Source organism: Pseudorasbora parva, chromosome 25 (assembly GCF_024679245.1).
Source record: "Pseudorasbora parva isolate DD20220531a chromosome 25, ASM2467924v1, whole genome shotgun sequence".
Taxonomy (NCBI): domain Eukaryota; kingdom Metazoa; phylum Chordata; class Actinopteri; order Cypriniformes; family Gobionidae; genus Pseudorasbora; species Pseudorasbora parva.
In genome coordinates this window covers 10,703,014-10,710,022 of record NC_090196.1, presented here as the reverse complement: position 1 = coordinate 10,710,022, position 7,009 = coordinate 10,703,014, and the positions used below count along the sequence as shown (strand labels likewise).

The following is a 7,009-nucleotide window of genomic DNA, read 5'->3' as shown; positions in this document are numbered from 1 at the left end:
AGCAAATAAAAAACAGCAAAACAGAGCCCATCAAAATTTAAAGCCAGCAGTTTTCAAAAGCATGCATCAACCCCATCTCAGAACAAAAATGAGAAAAGACACTGTCAAAGATGCGGAAAAACACCAGGTCGTGGGAAATGGCAATGCCCGGCCAAAGATGTTTCATGCCACACATGTGGAAAAAAAGGCCACTGCAGCAAAGTATGTAAAACTGCCAAAAATGTGCATACCATTGACGCAGCAGAGTATAGCGAACCAACAGAGCCCTGGTTTTTAGGCACAGTGGAGGCGGGCCAGGATGCTTGGGCTGTGGAGCTGTTCATTAGACACCATAAAGTAAGATTTAAAATTGACACAGGTGCAGACGTCACAGTCATTCCAGAGTCTACGTTCAGAGAGATAACTAAAGGGACATTCACTCTGGAAAACGCAGATAAGCCACTACTGGGGCCAGGTGGGACTCCACTCTCTGTAATGGGGATGTCCCAGGAGTCACTTAGTAAGGGTGAGCTCACGGTGAAAGAGAACGTGTATGTGGTTAAAGATCTGCACAGAGCACTTCTCGGTCGGCCAGCAATTTTAAAGCTCAATTTGGTAGCTCGGCTCGACAGTGTGGATACAGACATGCTCAAAAGACTGTACCCAAAGGTATGTCAAGGCCTAGGTATGGTACACCAGCCCTACACAATTAAGCTTAAACCAAATGTGACGCCATTCTTACTGGCAACCCCTAGGAGAGTTCCACTTCCTTTGCTGGATAAAGTTAAGAAGGAATTAGAGTGCATGGAGCATTTGGGAGTCATAACAAAGGTTGAGGAGCCGACCGACTGGTGTTCAGGCATGGTACCTGTACCCAAAAAAGAACGGGACTGTGCGTATTTGCGTTGACCTCACCAAATTAAATGAGGCTGTATGTAGGGAGAAGTATATTTTGCCTTCGGTAGAGCAAACTCTTGGACTGCTGGGTGGGGCTAGGGTCTTCAGCAAATTGGACGCAAACATGGGGTTTTGGCAGATTCCACTGTCGGACCAATCAGCCAGATACACAACATTTATAACCCCATTTGGAAGATTTTTTTTCAATAGGCTGCCGTTCGGCATTGCTTCAGCACCGGAGCATTTTTCAGAGACGCATGTCCATGGTCATAGAAGGGCTGTCTGGGGTAGTGTGCCATATGGATGATGTGCTCATCTGGGGTGAGTCTCAGCCTCAGCATGATGAGAGACTACACTCAGTGTTAGCTAGGATTGAAAAAGCTGGTATCACACTGAACCTAGATAAGTGTGAGTTAGGCAGACGAGAGGTCAAGTTTCTGGGTCATATAATTTCTGAAAACGGAGTGAGACCTGATCCAGACAAGACTAGAGCGGTGCTGGAGATGAAAGAGCCATCTAACATCAGTGAAGTGCGCAGCTTCCTTGGTATGGTAAACCAATTAGGTAAATTCATCCCATGCCTTGCTGAGAAGGACAGGCCGTCGAGGGACCTTCTGTCAAAAAGAAACCACTGGTGTTGGGGCAGAGCTCAGCAGGAAGCCTTTAGTGAACTTAAGCATGAGCTTTCATCCCCACCTGTACTAGCTTTGTACAATCCGAACAAAGAGCTGAAACTGTCGGCTGACGCATCATCATACGGCCTTGGTGTTGTCCTTCTGCAGAAAGAGGCATATGCGTCACGTGCACTTACCCCAACAGAGCAACGGTATGCCCAGGTAGAAAAGGAGGCTTTGGGCCTGACCTGGGGATGTGAAAGGTTCAAAGATTTCCTCATAGGACATCACTTCCATCTCGAGATAGACCACAAACCTCTGGTGAGCCTGCTGGGTATTCAATAACTAGCAGAACTTCCTCCAAGGATCCAGAGATTCTGCATGAGATTGATGAGGTACCATTACACCATCACACATACAGCGGGCAAAATGTTGTTAACAGCTGACACATTGTCTCGTTCACCTGTAACGTACAGCCGAGAAGAACACAATTATGATGCAGACTTGATGGAAGACACTAACATCTATGTAGAGACTGTTATAGGGTGCATGCCTTCCAGCACTAACTATTTATCGGAACTCAAAGAACAGCTGAAAAGAGACCCAACCTGTTCCGAAGTGATGAAGCGAAGCCAGGAAGGATGGCCGGACCTTAGCCACATAACAGGGGAAGTAAGAAAATTCAGCTATGCGCCACACGGTTCTGGAGAAACTGCACGAAGGGCACCAGGGGGTTGCGAGATGTAGACTTCGTGCTCAAGACTCAGTGTGGTGGCCAGGTCTTAGTGGACAGATTAACGTGCTTGTACAAAATTGTACAACATGTATTAAAGAACGAGTCAACCCAACCGAGGTGTTAATGCTCTCTGATTTTCCAGCCAGACCGTGGCTTAAGCTGGGTGCAGACTTGTTTTCAATGCACGGAAACACTTATCTACTTGTGGTGGACTATTTATCCAGATTTGTGGAGATAGCCAAACTAACCCCTGCAAGATAACTAACCCCTGATGATGTAGTAGTGCACTTAAAGTCTATGTTTTCACGGCATGGAATTCCAGAGATCCTTTTCTCAGATAATGGACCTCAATTTTCCAGCCAGATGTTTGCAAGCTTTGCAGTGGACTATGGGTTCAAACACATCACCAGCAGCCCGAGATTTGCTCAAAGCAACGGAGAAGCTGAGCGTCACGTTCAGACGGTAAAACACCTGCTCAGCAAAGCAAAGGACCCCTATTTCACTGTAAAAACTGTTACTTAAATAAAACTCAAAAAAATTAAGGCAACATTTTCCAACTACTTTTTGTAAGTTTAGTGAACTTCTTGGTTTTTTGAGTTGGTAAAAATCAGTATTATCTATTTTACTGTATGCTAAAAAATTAAGTAGAGTCTACAAGATAAAGTAAAACATTTGAGTTTAACCATTGTGTTAATGAGCAGCATATCGACCAAATCATACTTAGTTAAAATAAGTAAAATTTAAAATAAAAATTGTTTTTATTTTAATTAATTAATTTACTCATTAATTTAGACAAATTATTTCTTAATCCACTTTAAATAATTAGTTACCATTGCCATAACTTTAATAAATAAGGAAAGCAATGTATTCGTTTCCAACGTTTATTGCTCTATAACAGCTGTCATAAACTATTGGGTACATTTTCTGTAATCAATTTTAATGTAACAATAATGGTAATGTAAACATTTGTAACATAAAAAATTACAAAAACTTCTGACCTCATCTTTAAGTGCAGCATTGAACACCTTCAAAGTTCAATCTGTGTACTCTTAACACTGACATTAAAATACAGTGACTCTTCACCTGAGCGATACATAAAATGTACAGTACATTACCTTTTCATATTTATTAAAACATAATAAATTAATACAAGAACACATTTTAAGTACAACATGTGCCATATTCTACTAGCCAATTAACAATTAAACATTCAGAACAATCTTCTGAAAAACACAAGATTGCCATTTATGAGTGTGAGGCTGGCATTTGACCAACTAACTCAGAAGTTTGTTTTTTAATGTCATGAATCAAGAGGAAGGTTTTGGGCGCAGTGTGTCAAGTCCCACAAAAAGTCTTTGGAACATCTCAGATGTTTTGCAGAGTTGTGGTGGATACTGCAGGTTCAGAGCATATGTCATACCCAGAAGCAGGCAACATGCCCTAGGATTCCCTCAACGATGATGCCCACTGGATCTGGTTCACGACAGACATATATCTGCATATTGTGCAAGTCCTTGTGCACACTGCTCTCTGTTTTTCCCTGTATGAGACATAAACAGAACAATAAATGGCAACAGAGAACAATCTTGAAAAGCCTTCAATAAAATCACACATTAAAAGTTCACAAAAGGTTTTAAGTTTGGTCGAGCCAGCTCCTGCACAGTAAGCCTGGCCTGTTGAACTGGCTTCATAGTACAACTTTCAGTACAGTCTCACTTGACACAACAAACCTGCGAGACTAAATCACATACACAAGTCACCTCCAAGGCCTAAATCCTTAAAGGGGAGAGGGGTTCAGCTGGTAACACATAGTTGTGGTTAAGTAAAAGTATCTGAAAATGCCACTCTTACAGTTATATCAGCAGATAATTAATGACTCCTGCATTCATGTAAACAAGGATTTTACTTCTGTGAAGCTGCAGTTGAAAAATATGACAGTATATTTTAAATCAAGTTTACTAGACACTGGAAGACCAAAAGATTAATTTTGATAACTGGTTCCTGTGCAGACATTTGGTTGTTTGTAGGTGTGTTTTTGAACTTTTGACTGAGCCATCAGACAAGCCATTTCCACCCAATTATAGTATTTGTTCTTAGACAAGCTAACCAATCCTCAACTCCAGCTCCGTATTAAACTCAGACAGACATAAGATTGATATCTGAGGAATAAATGCTTCCCCCCCAAAAAAATTTAAACTATGCTTTTTTAAACAATACTTACATAGTAGTCAGAGATGAGCTCTTGCCCACTCTCTCCCATGTTTTCGCATCTCAGAGTCTCTCCTTCACCACAGAGGTACTTGGATCCTATAGTTGGCAAATGAATAATGAAAAACTGAATCTTGCAGGCCATATAACGCAATGCAATTATCAGTGTGGGTCTGTACTACCTATTTAACAGAGCTTACCGGCATATTTCTTTCTTTTATATTTAAAATTAATTAGCAGCTGTAAACAAAAATGTTTTTTGCAATATTCATCTATAGGCAAGACAAGTGAATAAAGTACTTATTGTATGAATATGCCCCTGCAACATTGTTACCACTTTTGCCTCACCTGTATCAGTTCCATTAACAAGTTATTGATGCGTTGACCAACCGCGCACTAAACAGGTCGAGAAGTTTTGGAGTACTTGTCCAGCTGGGACATAAACACTGATTCTAGTGGAACTGCAGCACACCTTCGGAATTCTTCATTTACCTGTAATACATCAATTGTTTAACTGTCATTTGGAACACAAGAATTGACAACCTTTCATTTTAATGCAATCCAAAAATCAGAAAGGGATGATACTTTTTTTTTCCGTTCCTTTTTTCCTGACACTCAATAACTGACTTTTGGTTACCTTAATTCCTTTAAAATGACAGATAACAACAAACCTCTGAAACATTTATCTCAATTCAACCTACTAAAAAGCTTACCTACTCCATGAACTTTTCCTCCCAGTAGATTTGATGGTCTTCTAAAGAAGCAACACAGATGAAACAAATGTTTATTTAGGAAAATATCAGGATCATTGATGTTAATGCAACGCAAAATAGATATATAATCTTTTTACTAGATCAAATGGTTTCAAAATATTTCAGACAAATATATCAACAGATTAAGTTAAAGCATTTAAAAACTGATTAAACAATGTTGAAGCGGACTAGGTCCATAAACAGCTGCTTTGCAACACAACAACACATTTACGAATTTTCATGATACCACGTTGCAGAGACACCAGGAATATATTATGTCATGTCCTCATATTTTTCAGCCATGCGGGGATAACAGTAACTACAAACCTAACAGTTAACGTAACTTTTATTGTTAATTTCACGACCTTCGGTAGGCCTCATGCGGCGCCAGCAAAACTGACAAACTTAATGCTGTCTGAAACAGGCGACGCTTTTACATTTTAGTTAAAAATGCGTGCTCATTCGGCTAAAACCTAACTTGCAATGTAAATAGCTATACTTACATCGGTTGCACGCTGTAAGATCCTCAAAAACTCCACAGAAACCCGAAACTGGTCCGGTACAGCCAGGTGACAACGCGCAACGATCTCGTTCGTTGTTCTGCTGCAGCATGTGGGCGTGTCGTGACGTTTTACTTTAGATATAAACACTTAAATAGAGTTTTGTAGAAACAATTTATTGTGAAGGTCAGGGAAATCATTTTTTTGATAGGTAATAATAAGTTGCAAAAACATTCTCACTTTTTACTTATGTAAAACTTAAATTAATTCAAAAATAAAAGAAAATCAATTTATTGGAATAAATATACTTTTTAAAATAAATTCCTACAGACAACACCCTGAATTACTTTTTACAGTGTTGGCAATGCTGGCATATAGAACAACACCACTGGCAAATGGCTACAGTCCTGCTCAGCTCCTAATGGGGCGAAGACTACGCACTCCGATACCACAGCATCACTCGCTTCTGATTCCAAACCTCCCTGATTACACTGTTGTAGCGGCAAAGGAAAAGGAAAAGAGAGAGAAGCAGACTGCCAGTTACAACACACGTCATCGTGCAAGACAACTCAGTCACCTTTCCTCAGGTCAGAGAGTTTGGATTACGGACACAAAGACTGAGGGTACGGTGGTTGCATCCCATTCAGCACCTCGTTCATACCTGGTGGAAAGCCCTCAAGGCACCATTCGAAGGAACAGGCGTCATCTGGTTCCTATGCCAGTCACCACACCATGTGCTGGAACGTTCACAAAACCTGATGATCAAACAGAGGTTGGGGAGCATCCCCCAGAACATTCAGAGGACCAAACAGTCCAAACTCCCGTGTTATACAAAACCCGTTCAGGAAGAACAGTGATTCAACCAAAGAAGTTGGACTTATAAGTCACCCTAAAGCTAATTTGGGTTTCACACACAGTGAGGTGAAAAGAAGAGTAAAAAAAAGATAATATGTGTATGTAAATAGACATATGTTAATGCGATGTGTAACAACTATGACTTATGAGTTTAATGTCTCGGGGAATAATTAACTCAAAAGGGATTTAATATTCAATATTCATAAATTTATGAATATAATTTGCCAGTTGTTCATTACGTATTAAGATTTTCCGATAGGGAAAATTGTTTAATTAAATACAAGTAACCCTTTATGACATTGCTTGAAATTATCCTACTAAGTTTGTCCTGCAAATTAGTTATAGACTTTTCAAATTAATTCTCAATAAGGGATTACTGCTTTACGAGCGCATAAGAAACATTAACTTTACTGATCAGGACAAGTTCAATATTTCAAATGGTCATACAGTTTACTTTACTAACATAGT

The 7,009-nt window shown here is 40.0% G+C and overlaps 1 long non-coding RNA gene across 1 annotated transcript; it reads right to left on the bottom strand.

Moving 5' to 3' along the window:
* Nucleotides 1–3,230: 3,230 nt before the first annotated feature.
* Nucleotides 3,231–5,912, bottom strand: LOC137065363 (uncharacterized). The gene is made up of 5 exons (XR_010901628.1): nt 5,690–5,912; nt 5,148–5,188; nt 4,783–4,926; nt 4,448–4,533; nt 3,231–3,766 (listed from the first exon to the last, which is right to left on the bottom strand). It is a non-coding gene; the product is annotated as an uncharacterized lncRNA (long non-coding RNA).
* Between the last annotated feature and the right edge of the window lie 1,097 nt (nt 5,913–7,009).